The 15,668-nt window shown below is 43.0% G+C and overlaps 1 protein-coding gene and 1 long non-coding RNA gene across 4 annotated transcripts in view; one reads left to right on the forward strand and one right to left on the reverse strand.

The window, feature by feature from the left end:
* The window catches only part of LOC135545602 (protein phosphatase 3 catalytic subunit alpha-like), a 69,474-nt gene that overhangs the window by 49,682 nt on the left and 4,124 nt on the right, over positions 1–15,668 (forward strand). The window lies entirely within an intron of this gene.
* On the reverse strand, positions 1,484–15,599 carry LOC135545604 (uncharacterized). The gene is made up of 3 exons (XR_010456482.1): positions 15,557–15,599; positions 11,025–11,091; positions 1,484–3,624 (listed from the first exon to the last, which is right to left on the reverse strand). It is a non-coding gene; the product is annotated as an uncharacterized LOC135545604 (long non-coding RNA).

The raw sequence follows: 15,668 nt of genomic DNA on the forward strand, positions 1-15,668 counted from the left end.
GAGGCACAGATCTGGGGAAGGGTACCAAAAAATCTCCATCGTAATTTAAATAAACATTTTATTTATTTATTTTTGTTGTCATTTTTACCGCCTTTTTCTCTCCAATTTCGTGATCTTGTCTCATCGCTGCAACTCCCTCAACGAACTCAGGAGAGGCGAAGGACGAGTCATGCGTCCTCCGAAACATGACCCGCCAAGCCGCACTTCTTAACATCCGCTCGCTTAACCCAGAAGCCAGCTGCACCAATGTGTCAGAGGAAATACTGTAAAACTGATGACCAAAGTCAGCCTGCAGGTGCCAGGCCCACCACAAGGTGTCACTAGAGCGCGATGAGCCAAGCAAAGCCCCCCTGGCCAAACCTTCACCTAACCCAGATGATGCTAGGCCAATTGTGCGCTGCCCTATGGGACTGCGGGTCACGGCCAGTAATGACACAGCCTGGGATCGAACCCCAGGCTGTAGTGACTCCGCAACACTGTGACGTTGCACCCCTCAGGATGTCCCCATCGTTCTTAAATGGAAGAAGTTTAGAACCACCAAGACTTTTCCTAGAGCTGGCTGCACGGCCAAACTGAGCAATCAGGGGAGAAGTGCCTTGGTGACTGTGACAGAGCCGCAGAGTTCCTCTGTGGAGATGGGAGAACCTTCCAGAAGAACAACCATCTCTGCAGCCCTCCACCAATCAGGCCTTTATGGTAGAGTGGCCAGACGGAAGTCACTCCTTAGAAAAAGGCACATGACAGCCCACATGGAGTTTGCAAAAGGTACCTAAAGGACTCTCAGGTCATGAGAAATAAGAGTCTCTGGTCTGATGAAACCAAGATTGGACTCTTTGGCCTGAATGCCAAGCATCACATATAGAGGAAACCTGGCACCATCCCCACGGTGAAGCATGGTGGTGGCAGAATCATGCTGTGGAGATGTTTTTCAGCGGCAGGGACTGGGAGACTAATCAGGATCGAGGGAAAGACGAACAGAGCAAAGTACAGAGAGATCCTTGATGATAACCAGCTCCAAAGCTTAGGACCTCAGACTGGGGCAAAGGTTCACCATCCAACAGGACATCTCTGGAGAGATCTGAAAATAGCTGTGCAGCGAAGCTCCCCATCCAAACTGACAGAGCTTGAGAGGATCTTCAGAGAAGAATGGGAGAAACGCCCCAAATACAGGTGTGCCAAGCTTTTTAATACACATGCAAACATTTCTAAAAACCTGATTTTGCTTTGTCATTATGGGGTATTATGTGTAGATTGACGAGGGGAAAAAACAATTGAATCCATTTTAGAATTAGGCTGTAACATAACATGTGGAAAAGGAAAGGGGTCTGCAGTGTATATAGCTTGGAGCTACTGAATGACATTTTTAGTGAGTTATGACCTTTCCCAGCCGATTGTGAATGAGAGACACTGTGCAAATGAACAAAGTTTGCAAATGAACAAAGTTTTGACGCATGCTTGTCTGAGGTTAGAAGCAGCATGTGGAAATTCTAACCAATTGCGAGAGACTTTGTTATTTCTTCAAACAATCAATCTTTATTAATAAGAATTGCAATAATGAAGCTGGTCAGTCATGCACTCTGAAGTGTAAGGCTGAGAGCTCGATGACACAATGAGTACAGAAGACTTATATAGTCAAACTATTTTACACAAGCACACACAAAACATCTTGGTATGTGTTCATGTGTGGTGAATGAGACTAAACTATGGTAGAAGGTGCAGACTAACTGTAAATTGGTCGTCTCGTTCTGTAGCAACAGCTAGTTATTCTACTCTTCCATTGAGATCTCAAAACAACAGCTAGTTATTCTACTCTTCTAGTGAGATCTCAAAACAACAGCTAGTTATTCTACATTTACATTACATTTAAGTCATTTAGCAGACGCTCTTATCCAGAGCGACTTACAAATTGGATACTCTTCTAGTGAGATCTCAAAACAACAGCTAGTTATTCTACTCTTCTAGTGAGATCTCAAAACAACAACTAGTTATTCTACTCTTCTAGTGAGATCTCAAAACAACAGCTAGTTATTCTACTCTTCTAGTGAGATCTCAAAACAACAGCTAGTTATTCTACTCTTCTAGTGAGATCTCAAAACAACAGCTAGTTATTCTACTCTTCTAGTGAGATCTCAAAACAACAGCTAGTTATTCTACTCTTCTAGTGAGATCTCAAAACAACAGCTAGTTATTCTACTCTTCTAGTGAGATCTCAAAACAACAGCTAGTTATTCTACTCTTCTAGTGAGATCTCAAAACAACAGCTAGTTATTCTACTCTTTAAGTGAGATCTCAAAACAACAGGAAATCAGTTCAGTTTCTCTGAAAATCAACAGTTTCCTGATTGGGGTCAAGCAAACACGTTTTGCTGTCTGCCCAGAGGGTGTGTGGTTGCACACCCACACACACAAGCATAAACTTCAAGAGATCCTTCAACACATTAGAAGTCATATGAACTGAAAGAGGTTAACATAGATTTTTCACTCGTGGTACATGCTGTGTCTGTGTGGAGTCTGGAGTCGCTAGGGCAACAGTCCTGCCTGCTCTGCTCAAAGAAGATGGGGCAAGAAGATGGGGCAATAGCAGACGGGCCAAGAACGGAGAGGAGAAAAAAACACCATAAAATCAAGATAGCAGGCAGTTGTACAGATTTCTCAAACACGGCAGATAGATGACACGATATGATGCTCCGTCTCCTTATGAATTCAGCCACTTACTGAGATAACTAGCAAGTTAATGGGACGCATTAATGCAGAATGCTGCGATTTACACGCAGACAAATATATTAAACACATAAGAAATATCTTGCTGCGTTTTGAAGATGCAGATCTAAAGTGCTTCTTATTGTCATTTCTGCTCGGCATCAGACACATTTTGTGCTTCAGTTGCACTTCTCCACTCGGATGACAGAGCTCTGACTAATGTGTAGCTACTTTTCTTTCTCTGGTACTTTTCCATATAGACTATTTTTCTCTGTTGGTTTTCCATATAGACTAGTTTTCTCTGGTACTTTTCCATGTAGACTATTTTTTACGGTATAATGCAAGATTGACTTTAAGCAAAACTTTAGGAAATGTAGCTGGATACATTCTGTTTACGATAAACATTAGAAATATGATGGCAATGCATCCTTTTTTTGCCCAAAATACCTTGCTTTTTCATTGTAAACTCATTTACTTGTGAGGCTGCCAGACAAATAGCATTGTACTTCTGTTATCATCTGATGAAAATGAAGCTATTTTCTGCTGAATGTGTTGAACAAAAATGTATACTGAACAAAAACATAAACGCAACATAGAACAATTTCAACTATTTTACTGAGTTACAGTTCATAGAAGGAAATCAGTCAATCGAAATACATTCATTAGGCCCTAATCTATGAATTTCACATGACTGGGCAGGGTGGCATCCATGGGTGGGCCTGCATAGCCCCCCCCTTAAGAGCTAGGCCCAGCCAATCAGAATGAGTTTTATTACAGACACAAATACTCTTCAGTTTCATCAGCTGTCTGGATGGCTGGTCTCAGATGATCCCGCAGGTGAAGAAGCTGGAAGGGACGTCCTGGGCTGGCGTGGTTACACGTGGTCTGCGGTTGTGAGGCCGGGTTGGACGTACTGCCATATTCTCTAAAACAACGTCGGACGCGGCTTATGGTAGATAGACAAAGGCGGGTGGATTATCTTATTCAATTCTCTGGCAACTGCTCTGGTGGACATTCCTGCAGTCAGCATGCCAATTGTGCGCTCCTTCAAAATATAGACATCTGTGGCATTGTGTTGTGTGACAAAACTGCATATTTTAGTGGCTAACTATTTCCAAATACCCCATATATATTTTATTTATTTATTTAACTAGGCAAGTCAGTTAAGAGCAAATGCGTATTTACAATGACGGCCTACCCCGCCAAACCCTGGGCCAATTGGGTGCCGCCCTATGGGACTCTCAATCACGGCCCGATGTGATACAGCCTTGAATCAAACCAGGGTGTCGTGATGCCTCTTGCACTGAGCTGCAGTGCCTTAGACCGCTGCGCAAGTCGGGAGCCCTATAGGGTATACAGTGCCTTGCGAAAGTATTCGGCCCCCTTGAACTTTGCGACCTTTTGCCACATTTCAGACTTCAAACATAAAGATATAAAACTGTATTTTTTTGTGAAGAATCAACAACAAGTGGGACACAATCATGAAGTGGAACGACATTTATTGGATATTTCAAACTTTTTTAACAAATCAAAAACTGAAAAATTGGGCTTGCAAAATTTTTCAGCCCCCTTTAGTTAATACTTTGTAGCGCCACCTTTTGCTGCGATTACAGCTGTAAGTCGCTTGGGGTCTGTCTCTATCAGTTTTGCACATCGAGAGACTGACATTGTTTCCCATTCTTCCTTGCAAAACAGCTCGAGCTCAGTGAGGTTGGATGGAGAGTATTTGTGAACAGCAGTTTTCAGTTCTTTCCACAGATTCTCGATTGGATTCAGGTCTGGACTTTGACTTGGCCATTCTAACACCTGGATATGTTTATTTTTGAACCATTCCATTGTAGATTTTGCTTTATGTTTTGGATCATTGTCTTGTTGGAAGACAAATCTCCGTCCCAGTCTCAGGTCTTTTGCAGACTCCATCAGATTTTCTTCCAGAATGGTCCTGTATTTGGCTCCATCCATATTCCCATCAATTTTAACCATCTTCCCATCAATTTTAACCATCTTCCCTGTCCCTGCTGAAGAAAAGCAGGCCCAAACCATGATGCTGTCACCACCATGTTTGACAGTGGAGATGGTGTGTTCAGGGTGATGAGCTGTGTTGCTTTTACGCCAAACATCACGTTTTGCATTGTTGCCAAAAAGTTGAATTTTGGTTTCATCTGACCGGAGCACCTTCTTCCACATGTTTGGTGTGTCTCCCAGGTGGCTTGTGGCAAACTTTAAACGACACTTTTTATGGATATCTTTAAGAAATGGCTTTCTTCTTGCCACTCTTCCATAAAGGCCAGATTTGTGCAATATACGACTGATTGTTGTCCTATGGACAGAGTCTCCCACCTCAGCTGTAGATCGCTGCAGTTCATCCAGAGTGATCATGGGCCTCTTGGCTGCATCTCTGATCAGTCTTCTCCTTGTATGAGCTGAAAGTTTAGAGGGACGGCCAGGTCTTGGTAGATTTGCAGTGGTCTGATACTCCTTCCATGTCAATATTATCGCTTGCACAGTGCTCCTTGGGATGTTTAAAGCTTGAGAAATCTTTTTGTATCCAAATCCGGCTTTAAACTTCTTCACAACAGTATCTCGGACCTGCCTGGTGTGTTCCTTGTTCTTCATGATGCTCTCTGCGCTTTTAACGGACCTCTGAGACTATCACAGTGCAGGTGCAATTATACGGAGACTTGATTACACACAGGTGGATTGTATTTATCATCATTTGTCATTTAGGTCAACATTGGATCATTCAGAGATCCTCACTGAACTTCTGGAGAGAGTTTGCTGCACTGAAAGTAAAGGGGCTGAATAATTTTGCACGCCCAATTTTTCAGTTTTTGATTTGTTAAAAAAGTCTGAAATATCCAATAAATGTCGTTCCACTTCATGATTGTGTCCCACTTGTTGTTGATTCTTTACAAAAAATACAGTTTTATATCTTTTTGTTTGAAGCCTGAATTGTGGCAAAAGGTTGCAAAGTTCAAGGGGGCCGAATACTTTCGCAAGGCACTGTATACGGCATACCGCCCAAGCCTAGTAACTGGTTATCGTGTGTAGGAACTGCTTATCGTGTGTGTATGTAGCAAGCAGGGTTGTGGACAATTCCATTTCAATTCCAATCAATTCAGAATTAAACCAAATTCCAATTCCAAATTTTCCTAATTTAAAAGCATAGAAGAGAATTGGAATTTCAGTATACTTCCTGAATTTACTGGAATTGAAATTAAGTTGACCCCAAGCCTGGTACACACATATTGTATATATTCCATATATATTTTATATAGTGCCAAATAGAGGTTTCTTTGGTTCCTAACGATAGTAGATCCCTTTTTCGTGCTGTATAGAACCCTTTTTGAAAGGTTCTATAAAGAAACATGCTCATACGGTTCTAAATAGAACCTTTATAGTGTTATAAAGAACAATTTCCTGAGGCTCTATAAAGAACATGAGTCATATGTAACCATCACTGGCCATAGTCATATTTAACATGTAAGGACATAACACAACTGCTAGACTGGAATGACACGCTCACTCACAGTTGAAAAGGAGCCGTGAGCAAACCAAGCCCCAAATATTTGAATGAGCCGACACCCATACATTTTAATTTTTACTAAAAGAGGAAAGAACCAATTTTCAGAAATGCAAAGAACCATTGAAGGGCTCAAACGGTTATTTGAGTCATTATGGTTCCACATAGAACCACCATCTAAAATTAGCCCATATTAACATATGCAGCCTGAGGAACAAGTTCCATGAAGTCAATAATTTGCTAGTAACAGATGACATTCATATTCTGACAATCTCTGGAACTCACTTAGATAATACATTTGATGATACAGTGGTAGCAATACATGATTATAACATCTACCGAAAAGACAGAAATGCCAACGGAGGTGGTGTTGCTGTTTATATTCAGAACGTCATTCCTGTAAAGCTTAGAGACGATCTCATGTTAAATACTGCTGAAGTAATATGGCTACAGGTTCATCTGCCTCACCTAAAACCCATTCTGGTGGGAAGCTGCTATACACCACCAAGTGCTAACAGTCAGTATCTGGATAATATGTGTGAAATGCTTGATAATGTATGAGATATCAACAGATAAGTATACTTTCTGGGTGATTTAAATATTGACTGGCTATCATCAAGCTGCCCACCCAAGTAAAAAAAATCATAGTGTAACCAGTGCCTGCAAACTGGTTCAGGTTATCAGTCAACGTACCAGGGTAGTTACAAACAGCACATGAATTAAATCATCAACATCTGTTGATCACATCTTTACTAATGCTGCAGATATTTGCTTTAAAGCCGTATCCAGATCCATAGGATGTAGTGATCACAATATAATAGCCATATCTAGGAAAACCAAAGTTCCAAAGTCTGGGCCTAATATGGTGTATAAGAGGTCATACCACAAGTTTTGTAGTGATTCATATGTTGATGATGTAAATAATATTTGCTGGTCTGTGGTGTGTAATGAGGAGCAACCAGACACTCACTACATTTGACACATTTATGAAATTGCTTATTCCAGTTACTAATAAGCATACACCCATTAAGAAAATGACTGTAAAAACTGTTAAATCCCCTTGGATTGATGAAGAATTGAAAAATTGTATGGTTGAGAGGGATGAGGCAAAAGGTATGGCAATTAAGTCTGGCAGCCCAACTGATTGGCAAACGTACTGCAAATTAAGAAATCATGTTACTAAACTAAATACAAATAAAAATAAACTACACTATGAAACAAAAATCAATGATATAAAGAATGATAGTAAAACGCTTTGGAGCACCTTAAATGACATTTTGGGGAAAAAGGCTAACTCGGCTCCATCATTCATTGAATCAGATGGCTCATTCATCACAAAGCCCACTGATATTTCCAACTACTTTAATTACTTTTTCATTGGCAAGATAAGCAAACTTAGGTATGACATGTCAGCAACAAACGCTGACACTACACATCCAAGAACAGTTGAAGTCGGAAGTTTACATACACCTTAGCCAAATACATTTCAAATCAGTTTTTCACAATTCCTGACATTTAATCCTAGTAGAAATTCCCTGTCTTAGGTCAGCTAGGATCACCACTTTTTATTTTATTTTATTGTCAGAATAATAGTTGAGAGAATTATTTATTTAAGCTTTTATGTCTTTCATCACATTCCCAGTGGGTCAGAAGTTTACATACACTCAGTTATTATTTGGTAGCATTGCCTTTAAATTGTTTAACTTGAGTCAAACGTTTCGGGTAGCCTTCCACAAGCTTCCCACAATAAGTTGGGTGAATTTTGGACCATTCCTCCTGACATAACTGGTGTAACTGGGTCAGGTTTGTAGGCCTTGCACATGCTTTTTCATTTCTGCCCACAAATTTTCTATAGGATTGAGGTCAAAGCTTTGTGATGGCCACTCCAAACCTCGACTTTGTTGTCCTTAAGCCATTTTGCCACAACTTTGGAAGTATGCTTGGGGTCATTGTCCATTTGGAAGACCCATTTATGACCAAGCTTTAACTTCCTGACTGATGTCTGAGATGTTGCTACAATATATCCACATACAGTTCCTCCTCATGATGCCATCTATTTTGTGAAGTGCACCAGTCCCTCCTGCAGCAAAGTACCACCACAACATGATGCTGCTTCAAGGTTGGGATGGTGTTCTTCGGCTTGCAAGCCTCCACCTTTTCTTCCAAACATAACGATGGTCATTATGGCCAAAAAGTTATATTTTTGTTTTATCAGATCAGAGGACATTTCTTTTGTACCTGTTTCCTTCAGAATCTTCACAGGGTCCTTTGCTGTTGTTCTGGGATTGTTTTGCACTTTTCGCACCAAAGTATGTTCATCTCTAAGAGACAAATCCTTCTTCTCCTTGAGCAGTATTTTTTTTTAAACTTTATTTAACCAGGCAAGTCAGTTAAGAACAAATTCTTATTTTCAATGACGGCCTGGGAACAGTGGGTTAACTGCCTGTTCAGGTGCAGAACGACAGATTCGTACCTTGTCAGCTCAGGGGTTTGAACCCGCAACTTTCCAGTTACTAGCCCAACACTCTAACCACTAGGCTACCCTGCCGACCATGACAACTGTATGGTCCCATGGTGTTTATACTTGCGTACTATTGTTTGTACAGATGAACGTGGTACCTTCAGGCTTTTGGAAATTGCTCCCAAGGATGAACCAAACTTGTGGAGGTCTCCAATTTATTTTCTGAGATCTTAACTGATTTATTTTGATTTTCACATGATGTCAAGCAAAGAGGCACTGAGTTTGAAGGTAGGCCTTGAAATACATCCACAGGTACACCTTCAATTGACTCAAATGATGCCAATTAGCTTATCAGAAGCTTCTATATCCATTACATACTTTTCTGGAATGTTCCAAGCTGTTTAAAGGCACAGTCAACTTAGTGTATGTAAACTTCTGACCCACTGGAATTATGATACAGTGAATTATAAGTGAAACCATCTGTCTGTAAATAATTGTTGGAGAAATTACTTGTGTCATGCACAAAGTAGATGTCCTAACTGACTTGCCAAAACTATAGTGTTACGGCAAATGAGTGAGGAGGTGTGGAGTCAGGCGCAGAGAGCAAAAGATGTGGGAAAAAATCACGCTTTAATGTCCCGGAAAAATAACATGAACAAAAGTAGGAAAACAAATGATCAGAAATATTAACGGACAGCGCGAAACCCAAAATACAAACAAAATACACTCAAACATAGAACAGACGAACAAGCCCGCACGAAACAGAAGCGGGCTGAACAAACTATATATAACCCTACCCTAACAACCAAACAAGAAACAGGTGATACCAATCAGACAAAACCAAAGGAACACAGAACAACGGATCGGTGATAGCTAGTAGACCAGCGACGACCGCCGAGCGCCACCCGAACAAGAAGGGGAGTCACCTTCGGTAATATTCGTGACATATAGTTTGTTAACAAGAAATGTGTGGAGTGGTTGAAAAACAAGTTTTAATGACTCCAACCTAAGTGTATGTAAACTTCCGACTTCAACTGTATATCGGACCAAATTATGAAAGACAAGAATTTTACTTTTGAGTTCCGTAAAGTCAGTGTGGAAGAGGTATTATTGTTGTCTATCAACAATGATACGCTAGTAAAGTAAAGTACTTCAAGCACATATTTTCATTTCAGTCTCCACCATCTCCACTAACTGTATGGATTGTATGGATATGTTTCCTATTAATAATGTAAAATTATCAGCTGTACAGAAAGACTCATGTGATGGCCAAATTACAGAGGAGGAACTTCTTGATGCAATCAAAGCCTTTAAGTCCAGGAAATCTTCAGGGCTGGATGGCGTACCAGTGGAGGTATTCCAAACATTTGTTGATATACTCAGAGGACCGCATGTTTTAACCACTCCCATATAAATGGTAGTTTGTCAGACACTCAACAAGAAGGTCTACTTTCACTATTACTGAAACAGGATCCAAGTGGTAAATATAAAGATCCAGTCCATTAAAAAAATTGGAGGCCTCTTACACTTCAGTGTTTTGATGCAAAAACTCTAGCTAAAGCGCATTGAATACTGGAAACAATAGAACACTATGAAACATCTGGGAAACCAGGCCTGGTTTTCATAGCTGACTTTGAAAAGGCTTTTGTTAAAGTATGACTGGAGTTTAAATATAAATGCCTGGAATATTTCAATTTTGGAGAATCTCTTATAAAATGATGTCATTGTACGCTGATGATTCATGTTTTCTTTTAAAACCACAATTAGAATCCCCACAAAACCTCATAGAGGATCTAGATACTTTTTCTAACCTCTCTGGATTAAAACCAAATTATGATAAGTGTACTATATTATGAATCACCAAAAAATTCAACTTTTATATTACCGTGTAGTTTACCAATAAAATGGTCTGACGGGGAAGTGGACACACTCAGTATTCATATCCAGAAAGAAAGACATGATCTCACTCCAATACATTTTTATAGAAAGTTTGCAAAAATGCATAAGATCTTGCTACCATGGAAAGGAAAATACCTGTATATTTGTGGAAAAAAATCCCCTGATTAACTCTGTAGTCATATCCCAGTTTAGCTATTTGCTTATGGCCTTGCCTACACCTAGCAACTAGTTTTTTTAATTATATGAGCAAAAAATATTGCATTTTATTTGGAATGGCAAGCCAGACAAAATTAAAAGGGCCTATTTATATAATGAATATTAATTTGGGGGGCAGAAATGATTAAATATTAAAGCATTAGACCTCTCACGTAAGGTATCAGTCATACAAAAGTTATACTGAAATCTGAAATGGTTCTCTAGTAAATTAGTAAGAATGTCTCACCCCGTGTTCAAGAATGGCCTTTTCCCCTTTATTCAGTAAGGAAAAGTCAGGAACTTGTCTGTCGGCCCTGCATTGAAGACCAAAAGAACTGGGTAAAGAAAATTGTGATCAATAAAAATATATACCAGTTTCATTTAAGGATTAAAAAAAATTGACAGCTGTGCCATATAAATTGCAAAATAGTTGGGAAGAGATTTTCAATGTACCATTCCATGGCACATGGTTAATGAATTGACATGCAAAACAACACCATATTCAAAACAGAATTTTTCAATTTAAATTATTATACAAAATTCTTGCAACAGAATGTTATATATATGGGGGATACAATCTTCTCAGCTCTGCAGATTTTGCTGCAAGGAGGCAGAGTCATTAGATCATTTATTTTGGTACTGTCCATGTGTAGCTCGTTTTTACATTTACATTTAAGTCATTTAGCAGACGCTCTTATCCAGAGCGACTTACAAATTGGTGAATTCACCTTCTGACATCCAGTGGAACAGCCACTTTACAATAGTGCATCTAAATCATTAAGGGGGGGGGTGAGAAGGATTACTTATCCTATCCTAGGTATTCCTTGAAGAGGTGGGGTTTCAGGTGTCTCCGGAAGGTGGTGATTGACTCCGCTGTCCTGGCGTCGTGAGGGAGTTTGTTCCACCATTGGGGGGCCAGAGCAGCGAACAGTTTTGACTGGGCTGAGCGGGAACTGTACTTCCTCAATGGTAGGGAGGCGAGCAGGCCAGAGGTGGATGAACGCAGTGCCCTTGCTTGGGTGTAGGGCCTGATCAGAGCCTGGAGGTACTGCGGTGCCGTTCCCCTCACAGCTCCGTAGGCAAGCACCATGGTCTTGTAGCGGATGCGATTCAACTGGAAGCCAGTGGAGAGAGCGGAGGAGCGGGGTGACGTGAGAGAACTTGGGAAGGTTGAACACCAGACGGGCTGCGGCGTTCTGGATGAGTTGTAGGGGTTTAATGGCACAGGCAGGGAGCCCAGCCAACAGCGAGTTGCAGTAATCCAGACGGGAGATGACAAGTGCCTGGATTAGGACCTGCGCCGCTTCCTGTGTGAGGCAGGGTCGTACTCTGCGGATGTTGTAGAGCATGAACCTACAGGAACGGGCCACCGCCATGATGTTGGTTGAGAACGACAGGGTGTTGTCCAGGATCACGCCAAGGTTCTTAGCGCTCTGGGAGGAGGACACAATGGAGTTGTCAACCGTGATGGCGAGATCATGGAAAGTCCTTCCCCGGGAGGAAGAGCAGCTCCGTCTTGCCGAGGTTCAGCTTGAGGTGGTGATCCGTCATCCACACTGATATGTCTGCCAGACATGCAGAGATGCGATCGCCACCTGGTCATCAGAAGGGGGAAAGGAGAAGATTAATTGTGTGTCATCTGCATAGCAATGATAGGAGAGACCATGTGAGGTTATGACAGAGCCAAGTGACTTGGTGTATAGCGAGAATAGGAGAGGGCCTAGAACAGAGCCCTGGGGGACACCAGTGGTGAGAGCGCGTGGCGAGGAGACAGATTCTCGCCACGCCACCTGGTAGGAGCGACCTGTCAGGTAGGACGCAATCCAAGCGTGGGCCGCGCCGGAGATGCCCAACTCGGAGAGGGTGGAGAGGAGGATCTGATGGTTCACAGTATCGAAGGCAGCCGATAGGTCTAGAAGGATGAGAGCAGAGGAGAGAGAGTTAGCTTTAGCAGTGCGGAGCGCCTCCGTGATGCAGAGAAGAGCAGTCTCAGTTGAATGACTAGTCTTGAAACCTGACTGATTTGGATCAAGAAGGTCATTCTGAGAGAGATAGCGGGAGAGCTGGCCAAGGACGGCACGTTCAAGAGTTTTGGAGAGAAAAGAAAGAAGGGATACTGGTCTGTAGTTGTTGACATCGGAGGGATCGAGTGTAGGTTTCTTCAGAAGGGGTGCAACTCTCGCTCTCTTGAAGACGGAAGGGACGTAGCCAGCGGTCAGGGATGAGTTGATGAGCGAGGTGAGGTAAGGGAGAAGGTCCCCGGAAATGGTCTGGAGGAGAGAGGAGGGGATAGGGTCGAGCGGGCAGGTTGTTGGGCGGCCGGCCGTCACAAGAAGCGAGATTTCATCTGGAGAGAGAGGGGAGAAAGAGGTCAGAGCACAGGGTAGGGCAGTGTGAGCAGAACCAGCGGTGTCGTTTGACTTAGCAAACGAGGATCGGATGTCGTCGACCTTCTTTTCAAAATGGTTGACGAAGTCATCTGCAGAGAGGGAGGAGGGGGGAGGATTCAGGAGGGAGGAGAAGGTGGCAAAGAGCTTCCTAGGGTTAGAGGCAGATGCTTGGAATTTAGAGTGGTAGAACGTGGCTTTAGCAGCAGAGACAGAGGAGGAAAATGTAGAGAGGAGGGAGTGAAAGGATGCCAGGTCCGCAGGGAGGCGAGTTTTCCTCCATTTCCGCTCGGCTGCCCGGAGCTCTGTTCTGTGAGCTCGCAATGAGTCATCGAGCCACGGAGCGGGAGGGGAGGACCGAGCCGGCCTGGAGGATAGGGGACATAGAGAGTCAAAGGATGCAGAAAGGGAAGAGAGGAGGGTTCAGGAGGCAGAGTCAGGAGAAAGGTTGGAGAAGGTATGAGCAGAGGGAAGAGATGAAAGGATGGAAGAGGAAAGAGTAGCGGGGGAGAGAGAGCGAAGGTTGGGACGGCGCGATACCATCCGAGTAGGGGCAGTGTGGGAAGTGTTGGATGAGAGCGAGAGGGAAAAGGATACAAGGTAGTGGTCGGAGACTTGGAGGGGAGTTGCAGTGAGGTTAGTGGAAGAACAGCATCTAGTAAAGATGAGGTCGGCGTATTGCCTGCCTTGTGAGTAGGGGGGAAGGTGAGAGGGTGAGGTCAAAAGAGGAGAGGAGTGGAAAGAAGGAGGCAGAGAGGAATGAGTCAAAGGTAGACGTGGGGAGGTTAAAGTCGCCCAGGACTGTGAGAGGTGAGCCGTCCTCAGGAAAGGAGCTTATCAAGGCATCAAGCTCATTGATGAACTCTCCGAGGGAACCTGGAGGGCGATAAATGATAAGAATGTTAAGCTTGAAAGGGCTGGTAACTGTGACAGCATGGAATTCAAAGGAGGCGATAGATAGATGGGTAAGGGGAGAGAGAGAGAATGACCACTTGGGAGAGATGAGGATCCCGGTGCCACCACCCCGCTGACCAGAAGCTCTCGGGGTGTGCGAGAACACGTGGGCGGACGAAGAGAGAGCAGTAGGAGTAGCAGTGTTATCTGTGGTGATCCATGTTTCCGTCAGTGCCAGGAAGTCGAGGGACTGGAGGGAGGCATAGGCTGAGATGAACTCTGCCTTGTTGGCCGCAGATCGGCAGTTCCAGAGGCTACCGGAGACCAGGAACTCCACGTGGGTCGTGCGCGCTGGGACCACCAGATTAGGGTGGCCGCGGCCACGCGGTGGGAGCGTTTGTATGGTCTGTGCAGAGAGGAGAGAACAGGGATAGATAGACACATAGTTAACAGGGTACAGAAGAGGCTAGGCTAATGCAAAGGAGATTGGAATGACAAGTGGACTACACGTCTCGAATGTTCAGAAAGTTAAGCTTACGTGGCAAGAATCTTATTGACTAAAATGATTGAAATGAAACAGTACTGCTGGAGTAGGCTAGCTGGTAGTGGCTGCGATGTTGACACTACACTAATCAAGTCGTTCCGTCGAGTGTAATAGTTTCTACAGTGCTGCTATTCGGGGCTAGCTGGCTAGCTAGCAAGGTTGATTGCGTTCCGTTACTTTAAAAGAACGACAATAGCTGGCTGGCTAACCTAGAAAATCGCTCTAGGCTACACAATTGTCTTAGAAACAAAGACGGCTATGTAGCTAGCTAGCTACGATCAAACAAAACAAACCGTTGTACTGTAATAGTTACTACAGTGCTGCTATTCGGGGGGTAGCTGGCTAGCTACGTTAGAAGAACGACAATAGCTGGCCAGCTAACCTAGAAAATCGCTCTAGGCTACACAATTGTCTTAGATACAAAGACGGCTATGTAGCTGGCTAGCTACGATCAACAAATCAAACCGTTGTACTGTAATGAAGTGAAATGAAAATGTGATACTACCTGTGGAACGACGCGGAATGTTGACCGGGTAGTTGGAGTTCAATTCGGTAGAGGTTGGCTAGCTGTTGGCTAGCTAGCTAGCAGCATTACCTACGTTAAGGACGACAAATAGCTGGCTAGCTAACCTCGGTAAATTAAGATAATCACTCTAAGTCTACACACTCTAAACTGCACAATTATCTTGGATACGAAGACAACTATGTAGCTAGCTGACACTACACTAATCGAGTCGTTCAGTTGAGTGTAGTAGTTTCTACAGTGCTAGTGGACAGTGGATGTTAGCTAGCTGCTGGGCAGATACGTTAGGACGACGAAATACGATAATTATGCAATTGTCGTTGATACAAAGACGGCTATGTAGCTGGCTAAGAAGAAATTGCTAAGATTAGACAAATCAAACCGTTGTACTATAACGAAATGTAATGAAAAGTTATAAAAAGTTATACTACCTGCGGACCGAAGTGTAGATGCGGCCGCTCGCTCCAACCGGAACCGGAACCAGTTCTCTGCTGCCTGTGACTGGAACGAATTGGTCACAGTTTGGTCACAGTTTCAGGAATG

This window comes from Oncorhynchus masou, chromosome 9, assembly GCF_036934945.1.
Source record: "Oncorhynchus masou masou isolate Uvic2021 chromosome 9, UVic_Omas_1.1, whole genome shotgun sequence".
Taxonomy (NCBI): domain Eukaryota; kingdom Metazoa; phylum Chordata; class Actinopteri; order Salmoniformes; family Salmonidae; genus Oncorhynchus; species Oncorhynchus masou.